The 25,316-nt window shown below is 37.2% G+C and overlaps 1 pseudogene; it reads right to left on the bottom strand.

The window, feature by feature from the left end:
• LOC107796594 (protein root UVB sensitive 3-like) overlaps positions 1 to 13,248 on the bottom strand; it is a 34,640-nt pseudogene extending 21,392 nt beyond the window's left edge.
• Positions 13,249 to 25,316: the final 12,068 nt, after the last annotated feature.

The following is a 25,316-nucleotide window of genomic DNA, read 5'->3' on the forward strand; positions in this document are numbered from 1 at the left end:
CTGCTTATCTTATCCTGTCATCTTATTATCTATTTGATCTCAGTAGGGCCCTGACCTTCCTCGTCACTACCCAACCGAGGTTAGGCATGACACTTACTGACTACCGCTGTGGTGTACTCATGCCTCTTCTGCCCATGTTTTTTATGTGCAGATCTAGGTACCGCTACTCAGGCCTACCATCCTTGAGGGAGGCGACTGCTTAGAGATTCGAGGTACATCTGTCGCGTCCGCAGACCGAGAAGTCCCTTTCTATTCCTACTTTTAGTATTTAGCCTTTCTGTACTTCTGTTCTTTTTAGACAAAATTCCGGAGTTAGAGCTATGTAGTATTTCTTTTTCTTAACTTGTGATTCGTGGGTTTCCGGGTCTTGGACTTGGATATTGGTTTTGAGATTTATATATGGTGTATGCCGAACGGCACATTTAAACACTGTTATTGCCTTATTTCTGTTTTTAAATTGTTTGCTTCTGCAAGTTTTGGTTATCTTCCGCAATTTAGGCTTACATAGTCGTAAAGACTAGGTACCGTCACGATGGTTCACGGAGAGCGAACGGGGTCGTGACAACTTATATTTCAAAAATCATAACGGGGGTTGGTAGTAAGAGGCAGGTCAAAAATATCACTGTCCCAAAAAATGTTCGATTTCGATCCATAAATGCTGACATGGTAACTTTATTATAGGAAAGAGATCATCATTTCCTTTTCTTTATGAAAGGGAGCATTTGTCTGGCATATAGTTTCAAGTGGAAAAAGAAACTGGCATCAATGTAAGTCTGATGGGAAATCATTTATCCTCGAAGGACTGAGGTGCTTCTGTAGCTTCGGTCTTTATAAAGAATCAAGACATGCATTGTTTGACACAATAGGATCAATACGATACCGGAAAATTAAGCCAAAAAAGATGAAAGAAACCTGGTAACATGTGAACAAGACGCCTCCAACCATACCAGTTAAATCTCGCAAGAACCACTGAAATATTTTTAAAACTATTGTCATCACACTAGTTTAAAACTTAAATTACAATGGAAAAAAAAAGATGTGAATGTATTGGGAAAAATTGAATTTATATATGTTGAGACACGTGGATTGGTTAAATAGTCAAAGAATTATAATTAGTCAAGAGTCACGGACAAAAATAGAAACGAGCAAATGCAAAGGAAGAGGCACGGGAGGACATTTGAAGGATTCAGCGCCCGTACCTATTTAGATCATTTATCAAAAGGAACGGATCTGACCATAATAAAGAGCGCAGATACGGAATTCGATAAGAATTAAATACCGGATACGTTAGAGATTTTGTATTGATTATAATGATTGTGTAACGTAGCATTTAATGTTTTTAATTATTCATAATAGCCTCATTATGATTTGAAGGAAACGCATACCTTCAAGACCCCTATAAAAGGGAGGTATCTAGTCACTTGTAAGGACAGACACAATTGAAATATACTCTGATTCACTTATTTTTCTCCTGATTACATTCTGGTTTCTCCAAATTATTCTCTTCTACATATTCTTTTGATTATCAGTAACCCGCGTTCTTCTAAATTCTAGTTTTGACTAAAATTCTATTTTTTGGTTAAACAAATTGGTTCTGTTACCGGGAATCTGATAATCTATTTTCTTTTCACTTGACCTTTCTTGTTACATCAATCATGTCGAATAACAATGACAACACCCCAGGAAACCAAGAGAACCAACAAAGTCAGGGATGCCCACAGAACATTAACATTCAGGTTCCTACTCCGCAGGACTCTGCACGGCAATCTCGTGAGGGTACTCCCGATGGATCTCAAATAAACGAGTATGCTCAATTTGAAAATGCTGAAGCTGTTGATGAAGCTCTGCAGAAGTTAATTACTGCTCAGGTCAACAAAGCTGTTGAAGCGCTTGTTAACCAGTTACCTGTTGCAACACCCACACCTTCTCCAAATAATAACACTATAGAAAACCCTCGTTCCGGGCTTGTTAACTCAGGTAGCGGTGGAACCCACAGTAAATCGCAGGAGAGAGAACCAGGTAATGTAATTAATTCTGATTTACAAAATTTAGTACTAACCTTGCAGAAACAGCTCAAGGAGCAAAGTGAACTCATAGAGTAGATACCCGGGGTGCCGCCCATAATCAAAGGGGTAGACGTGGACAGATATTCGCAACAACCTTGGAAGCCGAGTCCTGCTCCACTCCAATTCCAAAAAAGTTCAAAATACCTGATATTCCAAAGTATGATGGAACGACAGACCCACGGGACCACGTGACTGCATTCACAACGGGCGTAAAAGGCAATGATTTGACTAAGCAGAAGATCGAGTCGGTATTAGTCAAGAAATTTGGTGAAACACTCACCAAAGGAGCACTAACATGGTATTCCTTTTTACCTGAGAATTCTATAAATTCTTTTGCTGAGCTTGCATATTCTTTCATCAAAGCGCACTCAAGAGCCCAAAAAGTGGAAAAAAGAATGGAGGATATTTTCAAAATTAAGCAAGGAGATTCAGAAGTGCTTAGAGAATTCATGGACAGATTTCAATGCGAAAGAATGATATTGCCACGTGTACCTGATAACTGGGCAGCTATAGCTTTCACAAGCAATTTGAATGAAAAAAGCTCGGAAGCTACGAGGAGACTAAAGGAAAGCCTTCGAGAATTCCCAGCTACAACGTGGAACGATGTTTATAACAGGTATAGCACGAAGTTGAGGATTGAGGAAGATACTGTTCCCACGATCTCAAAAAGAAGAAAGTATACGTTTAAGACGTGTAGAGACCGAAAAAAGATCCGGTAAAAACAGGTACGAGCCCTATATGGGACCTGCGGGAAAAGACTCATGGTCAAAATAGGATAATCAAAGGCACGATCACAGATCAAGAAACAGAGAATCAGGTTCTTCATCAAGATTTAGGAACGAGCGAAACAACTATGAGTCACGGGATGATGATAGAAATTTAAAAGCGAGATTCGGAGGTTACAACTTCAACGTCAGCACCTCCGAGCTCGTAGCTGTTTTGAAAAGCATGGGAGATAAGGTTCGATGGCCAAAGGAAATGAGATCCAATCAAAACAGGCGCAACCCTGACCATTGTGCGAGTTCCATAATGATCACAGACATAAAACAGCAGATTGCAGATTTTTACAAAGTGAAGTTGATTATTTATTAAAATAAGGATATCTTACAGAGTTGTTCAGCGAGAAAGGCAAGCAAGCTTACATGAAGAACAGCTAGGAGCCTCCAAAGCCACCTTCTCCCAAAAGAACTGTTAACGTTATAAGTGGGGGTGAAGACATTAATGGTGTGTCATATACTGCGGCTAACAAAATTTCCAAAATAACTATTACCCAAGGGAAACAGGTGTGGCATGTTCTAGAAGAAGGCAATATTACATTCAATGATGCAGATACAGATGGCATATTAATCCCTCATAACGATGCACTGGTAATATCTTTAATTGTGCATGATACTAATGTGAAACGAGTTTTGATTGATTCAGGTAGTTCCGTGAACATTATTTTACTAAGAGTGCTACGTGAGATGCAAGCTGAAGATGGAGTAATACCAAAGGCGCATACTCTATCTGGATTCGATAATTCTAGTGTCGTCACAAAAGGAGAAGTAACACTCACCACTTTTGCTGAAGTGGGGTCGTCAAAGATACAAAGTTCCAGGTAGTAGACATAGAGATGGCTTACAACATGATTCTGGGGAGACCATGGATCCATGAAATGGATGTTGTTCCTTCAACCTTGCATCAAGTTATCAAATTCCCATCGCCATGGGGAATTTGTCAAATTCGCGGAGATCAACATACATTCAGGGCTATTAACTCCGTTGCAGATCCAAGCACGAGAAGTGAAGGCAAATAGCAATCACAGAAGGAAGTTGAGAATACCACAACACAGACCTCAACTGAACAAGTGCGAACAGATGTAGACTCAAGGCCTAATACCATTCAAGAACCAGAAGAGAATGAAGATATCAAAACAACGATAGATGAATTAGAACTTGTCGTATTGTTTGCTCAGTGGCCTGATAAAAAAGTCTATGTCGGGGCTAATCTTAACCAAGGAATGAAAGGTAAGTTAATCGAATTTTTGAAAACTAACATGGACTGCTTCGCTTGGTCCCACTCCGACATGACAGGAATACCTTCAGAGGTGATGACTCATAAACTAAATGAAGATCTGTCATATCCTCCCGTGAAGAAAAAGAAAAGAAAGCAGGGAACTTTCAAGAATCAGGTGATTCAAGAAGAAGTCCAAAAATTGCTAAAAATTGGTTCCATTCGAGAGGTAAAGTATCCTAACTGGTTAGCTAATACTGTTGTGGTTCCAAAGAAAAATGGTAAGGGGCGGGTTTGTGTAGATTATACAGATCTTAACAAAGCCTGCCCTAAAGATTCTTTTCCCCTACAACACATAGATCAATTGATTGATGCAACTGCAGGTCATGAATTGTTAAGTTTTTTAGATTCATATTCAGTATATAATCAGATTAAAATGGATCCGGCATATGAAGAAAAAACTTCATTCATAACAGACAGGGGGACTTATTGTTATAAAGTAATGCCCTTTGGTCTAAAGAATGCAGGTGCAACGTACTAGAGGTTAGGTACCAAAATGTTTCAGGAATATTTAGGAAAGACAATGGAGGTATATATAGATGATATGCTTGTTAAAACTCAGCACTCAAAAAATCACATATCACACTTGTCTGACACATTTTCAATTCTGCGTAAATATAATATGAAGTTAAATCCCGAAAAATGTGCATTTGGCGTTGCATCAGGCAAGTTTTTGGGTTTTCTTGTTTCTAACCGTGGAATTGAAGTAAATCCTGCACAGATTAAAGCCATTGAAGAAATCCCTAACATACTTTCAAACAAGAAAGAAGTTCAAAGATTAACAGGGAGAATTGCGGCCTTGGGAAGATTCATCTCTAAATCATTAGAGAAGTGTTTTAAATTCTTCTCAGCTCTTAAAAAGCAGGATCATTTTGAATGGAATGAGGAATGTCAACAAGCACTTAGAAATTTGAAAATGTACTTATCAAATCCGCCTCTGTTGGCAAAACCAAAGGCTGGGGAAAAGCTACTCCTATACCTTGCTGTTTCGTAGGTGGCGGTAAGTGTTGTTGTGGTCCGAGAAGAGAAAGGTAAACAATCACCTATCTATTACGTAAGTAAATCTTTGTTAGATGCAGAAACGAGGTATCCTCAGTTAGAAAAACTTGCATTTGCGTTAATCATGGCATCTAGGAAGTTAAGACCTTACTTTCAATGTCATCCTATCGTTGTGTAACTACCTACCTTTTACGTAACATACTATATAAGCATGGGTTATTAGGTAGGTTAGCTAAGTGGGCAATAGAGTTAAGTGAATACGAAATTGCATACCAACCTAGAACTGCTATAAAATCGCAAGTATTAGCTGATTTCGTGGCTGATTTTAGTCAGGGAATACAGTTAGAAGCAGAAAAAGAATTACAGGTGTTCAATAGAGCCAACCCAGGAACTTGGACTTTATTCAATAATGGCTCATCTAACGTGAGATGAGCAGGTTTGGGAATAGTATTGGTACCACCTACGGGTGAAACCATTTGACAAGCTATTAAATGTCATTCCATAACTAACAATGAGACAGAATATGAGGCTATGATTGCAGGTTTAGAACTGGCACGGGAACTTGGCATAAATCAGATTATAATCAAGAGTGATTCACAACTCATAGTTAATCAAATGCTGGGGACTTATACAGCCAGGGAAGCAAGGATGCGGCAGAATTTAGAAAAGGTACGGGAATTGGTAAAACAATTTCAAGATTGGAAGATTAGACAAATATGCAGGGACGAAAATCTTGAAGCAGACGCCCTAGATAATCTCGCATCTGCAGCTGACGTGGCAAACGATGCAAATGCCTCAGTGATACATTTATTTCATTCAGTTCTTGATCCTGATACGAATGAGGTAAATTTTAATAACTTAACCTAGGATTGGAGGAACGAAATTGTTGCTTTTTTGCAGTATGGAACCGTCCCTGATGACAAGAAAAAGGCTTATGCGCTTCGAAGGCAGGTCACTCGGTACTGCTTAAAATAAGGCAATCTATATCGTAACATGTTTGGTGGACCCTTAGCAAGATGCCTTGGACCTTCACAAACAGAGTATGTAATGAGAGAAATACACGAGGGTCATTGCGAGAATCACGTGGGTGGAAGATCACTAGTAAGAACCTTAATTAGGGAAGGTTATTACTGGCCTAAAATGGAAGAGGAGGCAGAAAGTTTCGTACCCAAATGTGATAAATGCCAGAGGTACGTTAACAATATGCATAGACCTGCGGAATTATTACATCCAGTCATTTCGCCGTGGCCATTTATGAAATGGGGAATGGATATCGCAGGACTATTACCGCAAGCAAAAGGACAGGTAAAGGTTTTGCTTGTTCTCACTGATTATTTTACTAAATGGGTAGAGGCAGGCGCATTCAAACAGGTGCGAGAAAAGGAAGTCAGAGACTTTATTTGGCGGAATATCATATGTCGATTCGGCGTACCAAAGGAGATCGTATGTGATAATGGTCCTCAGTTTATTGGAGCTCATATTACGGATTGTTTTCAAATATGGCAAATTAAAAGGATTACGTCAACACCCTACCATCCGGTGGGTAATGGGCAAGCAGAATCAACGAACAAAGTCATTATCAACAACTTAAAGAAACGGCTAGAGGAATTAAAAAGAAACTGGCCTGGAGTTTTATAGGCTTATCGCACAACTGCAAAAACAAGTACAGGTGAAACACTATTTTCATTGGTTTATGGAGCTGAGGCTTTAATTCCAGTTGAGATAGGGGAACCAAGTACACGGTTTACACAGGCAACACGAGAGTCTAATGACGAGGAGATGCGGGTCAATCTAGATTTACTCGAGGGGCGGAGAGAAGCTGCTTTAATATGAATGGCAGCACAGAAGCAAGTCATAAAACGATACTACAATAGAAAAGCACGCCTCAGGTTCTTCAAAATTGGGGACTTCGTGCTTAAAATGGTTTTTCGGTCTACAAAGGTAGCTAACACATGGAAATTAAGTCCAACATGGGAAGGACCCTACAGAGTGTGTGATGTTGCAGGAAAAGGAGCATATGAACTGGAGACAATGGATGACAAGATACTACCTTCGCATTGGAATGCTGTTCATTTAAAGAGATACTATTTCTAAAGAAAATCCACGGTCAGGTATAACCATTTTAAATCTCATTTTTGAATTGTTAAGATTTTACTAACGATTTTAAATGATAGGCAAAATGCTAACCCGTACTAAATGATGAGTCACGACCTGCAAGGCACATGGAGTAACCTAAAATTCCTGGCCTAGGGTTACAATTATTCTGATAGAAATACAAACGGGTTATGCAGTCTTTATCTATAATCGTCCCTCCGAGTCTCGTATGTTTTTACTTTTCAGGGAAAGGACCAAATGTGAGAAACTATCAAGTGCTCGAGGCTTCATACTTCAAACACTTGGGGGACAACATAATATACACGGACATGTGTATAAAGAAGGCAAAGAAGATTAAGGAAAAATCAAGCCTAAAAGAGTCAAGTAAAGTGTAGAGTAAAAGTCATAAAGCCACGAGCTAAAGCCAGTCAAGTGTAGAGTAAAAGTCATAAAGCCACGAGCTAAGGCCAAAGAAAAACCTCACTAGGGATAAAGGCTTTGTATTAAAATGGGTTATAAGAAAAAACCCCGTGTCTATTATTTATTGTTTTTTAAATTTGTTACAAGAAAAACAGTTACGATAAAGTTATGGATGTAATTCAAATACATGTAAAGTTTTATTCGGAACTAGACAAGTTTCAAAAATAAAAACTTGTCCAAGTTATTTCAGAAAAACATGTGTGTTCCTCTTTCTTTTGTCATATGATAATACCATTATGAAGTTGAGACGTCTTCTTCATTATTGGAATATAAAAGGGCTATCTTTTGTAAAACTCATGTTTAAATTAATCATGAGGTTAACAGAAGCATTTTTCAGAAAACAAAAATGCAAATTATTCTGTAAGTCCTTAAAAATAAAGGCGAGAATAAAGCAAGCAGAAGTTTAAGATAAAAAACTTCTTAATATTTAAAAAAACATCTAAGACTAATTTCCAACTTAGTCATCAAACTACGAAATTGTTTAGATTACCCCATTAAAAGACTTGGGGATTTACGTTCCTAAAATCAACCCTCAAATGAAGTTAAGGGTTTGATTACTATCTTCCAAAGTCAAAACAAAAATAAAATCATTTGAATGATTAAAATTGGTCACTGAGAAGTTTGTGGTATTGAGGCAGGAACATCGATAGCAGCAGGCTAAATTTGGGCAGGTGCATCAGCAGACTTCAACTTGACTTGCAGCAACGAGTTCGATCGGGTTTGAAATAGTAATGACACCCGTATCAGCTTCAACGTTCATAAAAGCTTCAGCCACGGGAACTTCATCCACATGAGAAGGGAAATCTTGAGTCTGTTGAGTCTTTTCAATAGTTTCGTTGATTTTAGCTAACTCTAACTCCAGGTTGAAGTTTTCTTGGCTAGCTTCAAGTAGGGTATCACGACGGGAATTCAAAAAATCTCAACTTGCCTCAACAGCAGATTTTTCTTCAAGGATCTCATAATCCTTTTCCCAACAGTGATCTCATTTTTTAGCTCTTCATTTTCAGCCAAGGCAGAGCTGTGGGAAGCTTGAAGAGAGGAGTGGGAGCATTCTAAAGCACGCACCTTATCAGCAGATATTCTGAGGTCTTCTTGTGCTTGAGTCAAATTCTACACAAGCTCCCCAGAGTAAACTTCCTTTTGATTTAAAAGAGCCTTTAACTCTCTGATCTCTTCACTAGATTTAGATAGCTGCTCTGAAAAGGAGGACTGGAGACGCTCTTTGTCTTTCTCTGCTTTGTGTGAAGAAGCTTTTGTAACCGCCAATTATGAGGTTAAGGCTCGTACTCGCTGCTCTAAGGTATTCTTGTTCTCTTGCAAGCTCTCTATGTCAAGCTGAGCACTCTCAAATTGCCCCTTCCAATTGGTTGCTTCCAGTTGAGAGTTACTTGCTGTCTTTTCTAAAGGAGCAATTCTTTTCATCAACTCTGTGCCGATGAGATTAGCCTAAAAAGAAAATAGAAGAAATAAGAATCTCAAAGATGAAAAATTTTGCAAAGTGGGAGAGAAGGAAAATACCTTCAGAGTGGCATGCACAATGTCATTCATTAAAGTCAGGGAACTATGGCTTTCCAGCTTTGCTTTTTCAAATTGGGCCAATAAGAGGCTCTAGCCATATATCCACCTGACCTAATTTTCTCAAAAGGCTATTCTCAGTAGGAATTTCAATAGTTACCTTCCTCATAGCGGCACTCTTACTTAAAGAGCCCGTTTCAGTATGATGAACTATAGGGGGGGGAATAGCTAAAGGAGGAGCAGGAGAAGAGGTAAGAGCAGTAGAAGAAGGAACGAAAATAGTTGGGGCCAGTAAAGAAGGAATTACAGGCACGAGTAATGAGAAAGATGATAAAGGTACTTTGTCTAAAATATGCCCAACATCTTCACGACCAAATCCACTGACAAAAAGTTGGTCGATAGACTCACGAGTGTCGTAGGGAGTGATGTCATCATCGGAAATTATTATTGGGGTTTCAACAGGTTCGGTAAAAGAAACTGAGACTTCAGCTTCGTCATCGGAAACAATGTGTCTCCTAACTCGTGGCCTCGTTACCAACAAGCTCTCATTTTCCTCTTCTTCAAAATTTTTCTCTTCAGCAGCCATCCTTTTCGCAGAAGAGGAACCCAAGACTATTTCTCGGGCTCTCTCTAGAGAGATACGAGTTCCCGAAGGAGTACGGGTCCCCAAAGAGACACGAGAGGCTGCAACTGCTTCCACAGTAACCCCTCGAATAGCAAATCCTGACAAAAAGAAGGATAAAAGTTAAAACAATAAAGGAGAATATAGGCATACAAAAAAATGTGAACTCTTATCGTGAGTCTTAACCTTCCAACCAAAGCAGTTAGAAAGTGTTTTCCAAGATCTACCGTCCATTGGCGCGATCTTCAACAATTTATCTACCCAACCACGGAAATTGGGAACATCCCCTACAACTCCCATGGTTGCTAAAAAAGAGGGGAGGTAAAATTAGAAAACTGATAAACTTGAAAGAAGAAGGTACGAGAGGGATAAAAGACCTACGTGCAAAATTCCACTTCTCCGGGAAGGGAACATTATCTTCACCCACTAAACCAACAGTGGGTGTAGCAACAAATCGGGCATACCAGCCACGCTCATTGTCATCTTCAGGGCTCACCAAAACCCTCTTACTCCTGGCCACTAGTGAAAAAACACCATTACGAAAAAGCCTAGGTGAGTAAAGATGAATCAAGTGAGGGAAAGTAAAAGGAGCTTCAGCTCTAGTGGCTAAATGCCTTAAACAGGCAACTGCCTTCCATATGATTGGGCCAATTTGACCCAAGCAGACATTGAAGAAACGACAAAATTTGAGAATGACTGGGTCAATTGCTGGTCTAAACCCTAAAGTAAAAGGGTAAGTGTAAACAAAAGAGAAACCCGTTAAATAGGAAGTAATTCTCTGATTCGGATTAGGGATAATAATGGGAAAATCTTTACTCCAATGGCAGTCCTTACAAACCACAAAAGTCAAAACCTCTGTAATTTGAGTAGGGTAAGTATCGACACGATCTAATGCGGAAACTTGGTTTCTAAGAGATTCCATGTCATGGTAAAAAGACAATTATGAAGGAACTATCTCATCTACTAACGATTCGCGTAAAGGTTCAGAATGGTCTTTACCCCTAGAAAAAGATTTTTGAGAAAGGGAATCTCTGGTTCTAGAGGAAGGACCAGAACTAGAAGAATGCATAGACGAACCACCTCCTCGAGTAGATCCTAAACTACGAAGTCTACCTCCCCTTCTAGGCCTAACAGGGGCATTAGGGAAGGAGTCAGTAATGGAAACTCTCTCAGGGTTAGGGCTTAGAGAAGACATAGCGAAGAGGAATGGTCTAAGGAAGAAGTCAACAAAGATTTGGAGAAATAAGTGTTCAATAAGCTTTATGTGATAAAGACAAAGGAAAAAATTATATTTATACCGATAAGCAACCGCCAAAGGTAAAAGTGCAGAGGTGGAAATACCGTAATTATTATAACTAGCACTTCGTTAATAGTGGCACCGTAAAAACCTTGAAAAAAGGCTGCAAAATTGCAGAGCCAATGGAAAATCGACACGTGCATGAAGTATTAAATGGAAGTGACAATTGAAGCGTCAGTTTTGTCATAGCATTAATGGTGACAAAAATTTTCGTTTTAATGAAATCCACTTCCCAAATATTCAATTGATGAATAAATGAAAAGTGGGGGGACTATTTGTATTGGAAAAAATTGAATTTATATATATTGAGACACGTGGACTGGTTAAATAGTCAAAGAATTATAATTAGTCAAGAGTCACGGGCAGCAATAGAAATGAACAAAGGCAAAGGAAGAGGCACGGGAGGACATTTGAAGGATTCAGCGCCCGTACCTATTTAGATCATTTATCAAAAGGAACGGATCTGACCATAATAAAGAGCGCAGATACGGAATTCGATAGGAATTAAATACCGGATACGTTAGAGATTTATATTGATTACAATGATTGTGTAACGTAGCATTTAATGTCTTTAATTATTCATAATAGCCTCATTATGATTTGAAGGAAACGCATACCTTCAAGACACCTATAAAAGGGAGGTATCTAGTCACTTGTAAGGACATGCACAATTGAAATATACTCTGATTCACTTGTTTTTCTCCTGATTACATTCTGGTTACTCCAAATTATTCTCTTCTACATATTCTTTTGATTATCAGTAACCCGCGTTCTTCTAAATTCTAGATTTGACTAAAATTCTATTTTTGGTTAAATAGTGAACTCACCTGAAACGTTGCCCCAATAACAGTAGCGGATTTCTCCCCAACACCTATAGCACTTAGAAGAGACTATATTTGTTTGAGCAGGTAAATTAACCTTTCATATCATAAGTAACTCACAGTAATACTGATGTTCACTTGCTTGTGTTGAGAGCATCATCCGCTCAAAGGTAGAAAGCCTCTGCATCAATCCAAATCTGCAACTGTAGCATTCAGTTCAGCATCATCTAAATTGAACACTCAATATGCTCATCCTTCTTCAAATCATTCTTCTCAAACATGCGACAAAGCACAAAGGCACCCTGCACCATGCAAATCACATATTCCAGTATGAACTACAGTCAAACCTCAGCCTAGTTTGTTCTTCCACTACTCTTTTTGTCGTCTTTACTCTTTCTCAGTTCTCCCAATACTTTTATCTTTTTTCCAAGAGATCCTCTTGTGGCAAACAATATGAATACCATAGATTAAAAAGAGGTGAATCAAATATGAATATTATTTTTAAATATGCCTTCAAACCAAATATGAATACCATTTCTAAACATACTTATACATCAAATAAATAATATAAACACTACTTAGGTATGCAATACTATTACCTTCAGATAAAGCAACATATTAAATAAATTTTCTATTCAGTGTGTATGTATCAGCTGCTAAGTTAGTAGCAACAATTGTCTCTACTACATCATCAATTATATAGTCCGTAGCTAGTTGTACATACTCATCACCGTCACCAAAAAACTGTTCGAGTTCTTGCTCTTGGTATGGTTCATTCTCATATACTTCATCTTCCACTACTTCTTCTCCCATATCATATAGATCTCTTGGCTTTAGATGCATAGCAACACTCCACCATTTATTGACAACATCATCCACATAGTACACCATTTGTGCTTGAGATGCTTCGATGTACGGCTCATGTTCTTCATGTTCACCGGTATGAATTACTCTATCAAAATTAACACAATTTAAGTTCCAATGATCCTTTTTATACCCTCTATGTCGAGCAGTATCAGCCCAACTACATTTGAAAAGAACAACCTTGAATCGACCATAATAATTAATCTCAAGGATATCTTCTAACTTCCCATAATATGGTAACTCTCCTTGCCTTAAATTACCGTCAATACTACTTGCAACACATGATGTTTTAGAAGTTAAGAAAACTCCACTATTCTGTATTCTTAGACCTTCTTCTCGAGCCAAAGTTCGAAATTGGGACTCATTGATGTTATATGCGGTAAAATGTCTTGCAACTACCGATGGACCTTGTGCGAGAAACTTTAGATCAATGGACATTGTATCTATTGTGTATGGATTCATAATCTAAATCAAAAAAAAATTGTCTTAGTGAAGTTTGCACATTCAAACCAAATGTAAACAATAACTAATGATTACTTATTCACCCGCTTTTGGAACTAATCAACAAACTCTTTATTAACTCTCCTCTCTATCTCTGTAGGTGAAGGTCTTCTTCATGAACTGCCCCTTATGTATTGTCTAAACTTGCTATATGAAATAATTACATTAATGTTAAAGAACAAGACTAGACTACTCAAATATTACAATGATAAAGAATATAAAGTTTGTATGAGTTACTTACTCCACAAATAGCATGACTATTGCACAATTAGAAGCACATATCGATGAGCTTTTAGTTTCTGCATATTAGTTAAAGGGAATGTAATCGAAGTTGATGCAGGTTTACCTAATTGAGTAAATATAGAAGACGTTCCAGAAGGCTCTGTGACATTTGGGTCATCTCGAACATGCCTAGGTCTATTGAATCTTGTCTCAATATCCTTAATATACCAAAAACAAAAGGTAAGAGACTCTTCAGCTAAGTAACCCTCAGCTATAGAACCCTTTGAATGTGCTTTATTCCGCATAAAGGACTTAAAATGTCCCAACTCCCTACAAAAATAATATGACATAAGTGTACAAACTAATTCAAGTGACCAGAATGCAAGTATCTTCAAATTAGAAATGTTAATGTTTTACCTTTCGACGGGATACATATTTCGATGATGCACTGGACCTTCGAGTTTTGCTTCCTCTACTAGATGGACAGACAAATGAACCATTACTGTAAATAATGTTGGAGGAAATAGTATCTCTAGGTAGCAAAGTGTGCTTTCAATGCGCTCTTGGAGCTTATCAAGCTCTGAAACATTCAAGGTTTTGCTAGAAAGGGCTCTGATAAATGAGCAGAAGTCCACAAAAACTGCAACTACATGGTCGGGCAATACATTGCGGGTTGCCAATGATAGCAATTGCTCTAAAATAATATGGCAATCATGACTTTTCAACCCAAAAATCTTTTTTTGTACCAAATCAACACATCTAGAAATGTTACTTGAGTAGCCATCTAGTACTTTAATATTCTTCAAAGTTGTAAAGAACAACTTTTTAGTGTCCACCTTCTTTTTGTTATCAGTCATAAGTGAAAACACGATAAGGTGATATTTCCCACTATCATCCGGTCAAAAATCACGCCTTATGCCCATTTCTCTTAGATCCTTTAGGGCACTAATATTATCTTTTGATTTCGATTTATCACGGAGCATCGTATATATGATATTGTCACATATATTTTTTTCGATATGCATAAAGTCTATATTATGACGTAACAAAGTAGATTTCCAATAAGGAAGTTCAAAGAATATACTTTTCTTGTTCCATTGCTTAGTTGCTAGTCTAGATCTTTTCCCTCTACAATTCAACTCTGCTCCTCTCCCTTCTTCGATTTGTCTCAAAATGGCAGACCCTGACAATTTTAATGGTGGATTTCGCTCCTCTGTACTTCCATTAAAGTGTACTCTGTTCAACTTAAACCTATAATTTCTTCTCAGAAAAGTCGATGACCCATAAAGCACCATTTTTTACTATGACGAAGACGACAAGGTTCTGTGTCAAAGTTACACGTTGGGCAGGCAAAGCCAGTATATGTGTTCTAGCCAGATAAGATACCTAATCCAAGAAAGTTACTGATTGACCACATAAGAGCTGCATGCATTCTAAAATTTTCATTCAATGATGAGTCAAACGTTTCTACACCATCATTCCATAACTCGTGTAATTCCTTCACGAGGAGTTGTAAGTACACATCTATATTATTTCCAGGCATGTGCTTCCCTGGAATGTTCATTGATAAGATGAAGGAGGTATGCTTCATACACATCCAAGGAGGTAGATTGTATGGAATCAAGAAGACTGGCCAAATACTATAGGTAGTACTTATTGTTCTAAAAGGACTGAAACCATCACTAGCAAGGCCTAAGCGAACGTTTCGAGGATCCGAATCAAATCTAGAATGAGTCCGATCAAGTGTCTTCCATGCCTCACCATCCCTTGGATTCCTCATCAACCCATCAGCATTATTGCTTGAAGCATGCCATCTCATATGTTCATCAGTCTTACAACACATAAATAATCGTTGCAATCTTGGTTTCAATGGAAAATAACGCAAAACCTTTGCAACTTGCTTTTTTTTTCTTGTTAGGATTCCATTTAGATGTACCACAATGCTTACATGCTTCCAGTTCTGAATCACCTTCCCAGTATAGCATACAAGTATTTGGACATGCAGGTATCTTGGTATAGTCAAGGCCAAGTTTGCTAATGGTTTTTTTGGCCTCATAAAAGGAAGGAGGTAACTTTGCATCTTCAAATGCATCTCTCAACAAATTTAGTATCATAGTCATTGACTTGTCACTTAATCTACAATAGACCTTTATATGATACAATTTTATTAAAAACTCTAGCTTTGGAACTTGCTGCCTTCATACAATGTTTCACTTCCATCTTTGAGAAAATCATGAAAGTCACCAGAATCCTCCCTATGCCCCTCATTTGATATTTCATTTGAGTCCAATGGTTGAGATATCCCTACATCAGCCGTTTGGTGCCTATAATACCCAAATGTATCATTAAACATTGTTTCTATTGGATTTGTTGGGTGAAACATCTCTATCTCCAGATGGCTCTACTGCCTGTTTCTCACCGTGAAGATTCCAAATAACATAATTTTAAGGGAATGGCTTGCAAATCAAATGATCCTGCACTATCTCTCTAGTTTGCCACTTGCCAAAGCCACATTTAGGATATGGGCATCTAATTGTATATTCCACAACCGCATTCTTAAAAGCAAAATCAAGAAATTTATCCAAACCAAGCCAGTATTCGTTTGTATTCTGTGGCTTTCCAATCCATGATTTATCCATTGAAAAATGATAAATAAATTAACATGAACCCTTTTAGAATATACCTCCAAAAGCAATCCTCCAGTCCATGGGTACCTCCAGATTTTACTATCCTTCCAATCTACTCCAAGAATTTCAAATGCTTTTTCAAACAAAGTTAATTCCATAAATTGACAGAGGAAAGAAAGAACCAATGAAGAATTCCCACAAAGGACCCCTTATATATCAGTTTGCTCATATAGCGAAGGATAACAAGCAGTAGAAAAAAGAGGGTCAGAACTACAAACGAAGAAAACCTAAGAATTTCGATATTTCCCACGGCTGCCGCTTTCCTTGCTTAAAATAAATCGTCATCGCTTCCAATTATTTAAAAGCTTTAGAAAAAATTATGACAATTAGTATTATACGGATATAGGGAATTTTCCACTCTTATGATAAAGAGCTTTAAAGAAGCTAGAAAGTTTTTAAAATTTTTTAAAACCAAAAAGTGCAAGGATTTTTCTTTCATGTAAAATTTTAGAAATGGAAAAATAACGTTTTGGGTTAAGAAAGAATAACTTTGGGGCACTAAATAGCTTTTCCTCTATTCATTTATTTTAATTCTTACTAATTTTAGGAATCTATATAAATAATTATAAAATTAAAATTAAATAATAATATTAATAATAGATTTAAATTATAAAATAAAAATTTAAAAAATATATAAGCTCTTGAAAATAACTAATATTGATATATTTAGCAAGATCATAGGAAGAATCTTGTCAAATTTCTCTAACAAATGAATGATTAAAGTTTTATTCATCTATATGAAGATTGAGAATAACTCAAAATAATGAGTCAAAGTATCACATATTTACTAATTTGGAACATTAAAAAATGAGTATCATTGGAATAGCCAAAATTTACATCTTTTAGGAGCATCTAACATTTTTTTTCATATTTTAGTTTATGTCTCTCAAAATTATCAAATTTTTATTATTTTGATATTTTAAAGCAATTTTATATTTAATCATGAGGAGTAATATTTCGAATTACATTATTGATAGAGTTTATTGATTATTAATTTTTAGAGAGGTAAACCGTGCAATTTGATAATATTTTTAAAAAATATTATGTTCTTTTAATCGTTTGAAAGATAAGACGTTAAAGTTGAATTTTGTCTCATAGTAACTTTAATTGATAAGATTTTTAAATTTGAATTTGAATATTATATAAATATTTAACAATATGTAAGTCATATGCAAATAATAAAGTGAAGATGTAATAGCGTACTAAATAAGATATGATTTTCGCCATTAACAGATACGGCTATAATTATAATTTTGTTAAAACACGTGCTTAAATGTTTCAGTACAAACTTGAAGAAAAATGTGTTATCTATCTCTCATCTGTAATGAGGTTCAATATAAACGTCTGAAAAAGGATAGTTTTACTGCATCCAAGAAGAAACCATTTATGTCCCTTTCCTATGAAACTGCTGTAGCAAAAAATAACCAATGGTTTAGCATCTCAATTTCCTAATCTCTACATCTTTATCACCCAAAAAAGGGCATGATGCTAAACACAGATAATGGATGTATAGTCTCGTGAATTTTTGAACCATACCACATACATGAACAAACTAACCATACCCTTCTAAATGGATGATAAACTTCTTAAAATCACATAGAATTGGTGCTAAGTTTGCAAGCTTAACTTCTGAATCCAACTGGTTTACCGACCACTCGACAGCAAGAGAACTATCCCTTCAGAAGATCCAATGAACCTCAGTATACAATCCAAAGATGACATTCTGGTAAAGAGCAAGTGACTTAAATTTAACACGGTGGAAATACACCAATTGTTACTTCTCTTAGGAGCTTTCCATGGATAATAAAAAAAGAGTAAGCAAGAATTCATTGGTTCAAGAACCTTTACCACAAAGAGAAGGCCAACAGAGAACAACTAAGAAAGTTATGAAACAAAAAGCAGAAATTGACAGTATGAGGATATGAACAAGATAAAATTTCATTCACCTCTCCAGACACGACATCCCAGCAGATAGTGCGGTTATCTTTAGCACAAGTAAGCAAGTAGGAGCTGTCAAGGGGGCACCAGGACATTACAATGACACCTGAATGGAAAATTAAGTACATATAAATATTGTACGGAATGTACTTCATAGATAAACTAAAACTGTATCTTTTCCTTTAAGATCAAATTATCTTATAACAGAATTTTTGAGGTATGTCACACCAATATGCTGTCGTTATTGGTTGTTTAAGGACTTTGAATATAAGATCCAATGAACCATCTTCTGGTGTGATGTTGAAGTATGTTCAGCTTCAAGTGTCATTTTAACACTATCCCTAAATGCAGTGGTTGGCATATTGAGTGTCTGAATCAATCTGGTGATATCCATGGATATATCTACTGGAGATTTAACACTGCGGTTAACCTAGAAAGTTCAGATAACACACACATGTTAGGTACACAGTTTGAACACAAAAGCATTAGTGATAATTTCTTATGTAACACAACAGGGAGAAAACAAGAGTGAGAGCAGATTGAAAGCTCATATAACATTTGGTAAAAAAAATGGACTGCATATTGAAGTGATTAGATGAAACTTTCACAACGCCCTGTGAAGCTGAAAGACACAGAAAATTAAAGTTCCTACCCTTTAGCTCATAATCTTGGTTAGCTAATAACCAAATTAACTAGCAAAGGCATGAAATTTACAGAGCAACTGGGAGGTTCATTGTGCGGCAACAGATTAAGGTATAATAACATGCTACCTGACTCACTGTACAGACAAAACTGTTGATTTAACACAAGGATCAAAAGAAACCATTTCGGAGCAGCAAGGGGAACACTAGAAGAAAATAACATGTGTGTCGAGGATTAAGATTGCCAGTACCTTTTCTGCTGCAACCACAGCCATAAGGAGTCCAAGGATCTCTTGGTCAGATAATCTTGCAAATCAGACCAGCGCACATATACTTTGAATCAAACGCTCAATATACCTATCATCTGATGCATTTAGCTCCAAAACGGCCTCTTTATAGTTTGGTCCCAAAAGCTCATGAGCAAGAGCCAATATACTAGTGGTTTTGCCGGTACCAGGAGGACCCTGCAGAAAGTTTTATATAGAACTGAATATCCAACATGAAGAAATTATGCACAACATTTTTAGCAAACTGCTTTTGCCAATTCAATGTGTCACCGAAGGGACAAACATTTCAGAGTCTGGAAGTCCTAAATTAGATATGCATTTGAGTAAAAATGGTCAACTTCCAGGAAAACTAGCAATAACTACTTTGTTTTTATACATTCTCATCAATCAACACATTAAAACTCAATGTTACTCAAGGATACAACTCAGGATTAAAAAGATGGTATGTGAAACCAAAAGTCCATTCTTCCAAAAAATAGAGCACGGACAAGAGGTAAAAGAATCAGTATCCAACATCAGGTATAAGCTAATACAAAAGATCATAGTTCTTTGCAAATATGTGTACATATAACTATGAAACTCCAAGTACCATTGAGCAAGCACCATCAAGATCTACACAAGAAAAGGAATAAGGAATACTTCATATTCAGGACTTATTGACTTCAAGAGATTAAAACTGAGGTCGCATTAGCAAAACTGTAATCCGGCAAAAGTCAAACACATTGTATGGAGCTTTTGGGCCATGTATGAGCTTCAATGGCCACTTCTGAAACACTAAATTTCCCACTAACAATTTCTTATAGCATGACCTGCCGGAAAAAAAGCCTTCTTTCCCAGCAGGCTCCCAAACAATAAACTCCTTTCAACAGTTTTGCAACACTGTTGATATCTCAATCAGAACAACGTTGTTTGAGGTTTAAACTCCATTTGTAACCAGATTTACATTGTAGAATAGTGACTTGCAGTAAGAGCAAAGATCTCAGGATAATGCTTCTTAGAGGGGTATGCGCATACCAAGTCATTCCAAATTTTAATCTTTTCCCAATTTTATTTGTACTATTTCTGAGAAATCATGCCAATAATTCCTTATGCAGTTGCAGATCCTACACCATACATGGAACTTACTGATTGTGCACCAGAATGCCAGCTCACTATACTTCACTTGTACCAGCTTTATCCAACGCTACTGTTCTTCTTTGAATATCTCCATAACCATTTCATTATTAGAATTTCACTATAATTCAAGCTTGTGAACTATGGCAGAACCATATATTTATACAACGTGATACCAAAAAATCTACAACGTCATAGTTGGAATTTGAACCTAAGGCCTAAAGCAATTTTGAACCTCCTTCATAACTACATTTGATTTTTTTTTTCATAACAGTGCACATATAACAAAAAGAAGACCGTTTTCACTCATTTATACTGTGTAATTTTTTGATAAAGGGGGTTCGATCCCTTCACTCTATCTAGTATCCATAATAGCAAAAGTCAGAAATTGAAGTACTGAAAATGTGAGGAAAATGGGAAGGACTGAAGCAAGAAAATGGGGAAAAGCAGTTAACTTCTGAGGATATAGCAGTGATTGGAAATGTGAATGATACAACTTTTGAAAATGAAAACAAGAAAACTGATCTAAGGGAAGATGAGAATGCCTTATTACAGCAAGTTCTTGCAGAGGCTGCTGAACCATACGGTATTAAAAGTTTCTGTAGTGAACCTGGTGCTAGGAATTATTCCATTCATGGTTAAAGGGAACTTCTACATGCCTTTTGTCACTGGGATAAGGCTAGTTGGAGTACAATGGTTTTCGTTTGGCTTCTGAACTGAAATTCTTTAGCCAAGAGCTTATATTAACTCCATCTTTTACAGTTCAATCACCGTTACCTTATTTGTTCGACCATGCTTTGCATAATGTTTATTGTGATTGTGGCACACGAATCACACTTGATGAAACTGTTGCTCTTGGGGCTGCAGTATCAACTGGTGTAATTGTTAGAGATGTTAGTGTTGAATGTCAAAACTCCCACATCGGTGGTGGACCAAATTGGTTAGGAATGTTTCTCTATAAAAGGAGGCCTAATGTTTAGGATTTAAACACATTTGCCTTCTTATCTTCTTAAGGCATTTGTATCTTCTCTCTTTAGTATTATTTCACTTGTATTTTTGGAGTGGAATAAAATATTGGTTGTGTCCGAGGAAGTAGGCAAAATTGGCCGAACCTCGTAAATTCTGGTGTTCCTTTTATTGTTGTTTTATTGTCTTATTTATTATTTGGCGGCTGCCATAAATTTTTGGTATAGTAGTTGTGACTCATTCACACTATATACATTTGGCTTTCGCATCAATTGATATCAGAGCCAAAGTACTGTCTAAGTATGCTCTGTGGTTGCAGTATAATCTGATCTTCCACATCAGAAAAGATTTATCTTTGTAACTGAGTCAAGGTTCTGTTTGAGTATGCTCTGTGATTGCAGCTTAGTCTAATCTTCCACACTAGAAAGGAAGTAATCTTGATTTGTGTCGTCAACTATTAAATAATATTTGTGTCAAAAATGGGAGACAATAAACAAGAAGAATCTACATCAAGTGTCAATAATACGTCATCGTTGGCATCTTCGCTTATGACAAGAATTGTGTCAAATGCAAAATTTGCGGTAGAAATTTTTGACGGGTCAGGACATTTTGGGATGTGGAAAGGCGAGGTTCTAGATGTCCTTTTTCAACAAGGGCTAGATCTTGCCATTGAAGAAAAGAAACCAGATGTTATTGGAGAAGAAGATTGGAAAATTATCAACCGTGTTTCTTGCGGGTACCATTCGATCCTACCTTGCTAGAGAGCAAAAATATCCTTCCACAAAGGAAACTTCTACAAGTAAATTATGGAAAGCACTGGAGGATAAATTTTTGAAGAAAAATAGTCAAAATAAATTGTACATGAATAAGAGACTATTTCGCTTCACCTATGTTCCTGGTACCACAATGAATGAACATATCACCAGTTTTAATAAGTTGGTTATAGATTTGCAAAATATGGATGCAACTTTTGATGATGGTGACTTGGCTTTGATGTTGTTGGAGTCACTTCCTGATGAGTACGAGCATCTTGAAACTACTCTACTCCATGGAAGTGACGAAGTTTCTCTCAGAGAAGTTTGTTCGGCTTTGTACAACTATGAACAAAGAAAGGGAAAAAAACAGAAGGGCGGAGAAGGAGAAGCACTGGTTGTGAAGGGTCGTCTCAAAATCAAACGAGGAAAAAGAAGGGAAGATCCAAGTCAAGATCTAGATCCAGTAAAGATGAATGTGCTTTTTGTCAAGAAAAGGGGCAGTGGAAGAAAGACTGTCCGAAGTTGAAGAATAAGGCCAAACATAAAAATGGAAAGGCCTTTATGGATTCAAATGTAGCTGATTGTGATTATTCAGACTTCTCATTAGTTACAATAGAGCCATCAACATCATCAGACATATGGTTGATGGATTCGGCTTGTAGCTATCACATGTGTCCCAACAGGGACTAGTTCGTAGATTTTCAAGAAGGAGAATATGGAGTCGTCCACACAGCGAATAACAGCCCTCTTACCTCATATGGAATTGGTTCAATACGATTAAGGAACCATGATGGAATGATCAGAATATTAACAGATGTTGGATATGTACCGGATTTAAAGAAGAATCTCATCTTTGTGGGAGCCCTAGAATTAAAAGGGTTCAAAATCATTGCAGAAAATAGAGTGATGAAAGTATGCTCTGGTGCACTAGTGGTAATGAAGGCCAATCGGAAGAACAATAATATGTACCGCTATCGTGGTAGTACAATTATTGGGACAACGACAGTGACATCCAGTGACGACAAAGAGGCAGAAGCAACCAGGCTATGGCACATGCGCTTGGGACATGCTAGAGGAAAATCCTTGAAAACTCTATCAGATCAAGGATTATTAAAAGGAGTAAAGACTTGCAACTTGGAGTTTTGTGAGCATTGTGCCAAAGGGAAACAGACCAGGGTTAAATTTGGTACATCGATCCATAATACTAAAGGCATTTTGGATTATGTACACTCTGATATTTGGGGTCCTTCCAAAACACCTTCATTGGGTGGGAAGCATTATTTTGTAACCTTTGTTGATGATTTTTCTCGAAGAGTGTGGGTGTATACAATGAAGAGGAAAGATGAAGTGTTGGGAATTTTTCTCAAATGGAAAACGATGGTGGAGAATCAACAGGCAGGAGGATCAAGTGCATTCGCACAGACAATGGAGGTGAATACAAAAATGATCATTTCAATAAGGTCTGTGAAAATGATGGCATCGTCCGACACTTCACTGTCAGACACACACCACAATATAATGGAGTGGCAGAACGTATGAACCGGACCTTACTGGAGAAGGTATGGTGCATGTTGTCCAATGCTGGCTTGGGCAAAGAATTTTGGGCTAAGGCAATTAAACATGCATGCCACCTCATTAATCGTCTACCATCTGCTGCTATTGACGGTAAGACACCATTTGAAAAATGGTATGGAAAGCTTGTTGTAGATTATGACTCTTTGCATGTGTTTGGCTCAACTGCATATTATCATGTGACAGAGTCAAAATTAGATTCAAGGGCAAAGAAGGCTATTTTTATGGGGATTACTTCTGGAGTCAAAGGATACCTCTTATGGTGTCCTATGACAAAGAAAGTAATATCCAGCATAGATATTACCTTTGATGAATCTGCTATGGTAAATAAGGTAACAGAAGATACCAAACAAAATGAGAGTGTTTCTAAGCAGGTGGAGTTTGAGGGAAAATTTATTTTTCCTATACAAGAAGCAGAGGAGGAAACAAATGAAGATTATCCTCTGGAAGAAGAGCCAGTAGAGAGGGCGATTCCAACTCAGGAACCTCAACAACAACTTGAATCAATAGCAACCAGCGGGCCAAAAAGGACAATAATAAAACTTGTTCGTCTTATAGAGACAGTTGCTTGTGCCGCCTCAATTGTAGTTGATGATGTTCCTACCACTTATAAAGACGCAGTCCAAAGTTCAGAAGAAGATAAGTTGAGGATTGCCATGAATGATGAAATACAGTCCCTTCATCAGAATCATACATGGAGATTGGCCAAAGAAAGATTAGTGGCCAAAGGATATGCTCAAAAGAAGGGAATTAATTACAATGAAGTGTTTTCTCCAGTTGTAAAACATTCCTCCATTAGAATTATGTTGGCTTTGGTAGCACAGTTGGATTTGTAACTAGTTCAGATGGATGTAAAAACTGTGTTTTTACATGGAAACTTGAAACTCAGCCAGAAGGATTCAAAGTTGCTGGAAAGGAAAATATGGTGTGCAAACTTGAAAAATCGTTGTACGGATTGAAACAATCTTCTAGACAATGGTACAAAGATTTGACAAGTTTATGTTGCGGCAAGGGTATAAGAGAAGCAAGTATGATCATTGTGTGTATTTGTGCAAGCTTAAAGACAGTTCCTTTATATATCTTCTCCTATATGTTGATGATATGTTGATAGCTTCTAAGAATTCGGAAGAAATTGATAAGTTGAAAATTCAACTGAAGAAGGAGTTCGAGATGAAGGATCTGGGTGAGTCAAAGAAAATTCTTGGCATGGAGATAATAAGAGATAGACATTCAAAAAAACTCTATTTATCTCAGAAAGAATATTTGAAAAGAGTACTATAACGTTTTGGCATAGATGAAAAGACTAAGCCAGTTAGTACTCCACTTGCTCTCCATTTTAAGCTAAGTACTACTATGTCGCCAAAAGATGAAGCTGAACGAGAGTATATGTCAAAGGTATCATACGCAAATGTTGTTGGTAGCTTGATGTATGCAATGGTCTGTACGAGACCTGACATTTCACAAGCTATTGGAGTTATTAGTAGATATATGCATAATCCAGGAAAGGAGCATTGGCAAGTTGTGAGGTGGAGTCTACGGTATATTTATAATATTGTAGATGTTGGGTTAGTTTTTGAGCATGAATGCAATCAATCTGTAGTTGGATATTGTGACTCAGATTTTGCGGGTGACCTGGACAAACGAAGATCAACTACTGGTTATGTGTTTACTTTTGCAAAGTCACCAGTTAATTGGAAGTCTACTTTACAGTCAACAGTCGCTTTGTCTACAACAGAGGCAGAGTACATAACTATTACAGAAGCTGTGAAGGAGGCAATTTGGCTTCAGGGGTATGATGACCCAAGAGGTATTAAAATAAATTCT

Source organism: Nicotiana tabacum, chromosome 20, assembly GCF_000715075.1.
Source record: "Nicotiana tabacum cultivar K326 chromosome 20, ASM71507v2, whole genome shotgun sequence".
Lineage (NCBI taxonomy): Eukaryota > Viridiplantae > Streptophyta > Magnoliopsida > Solanales > Solanaceae > Nicotiana > Nicotiana tabacum.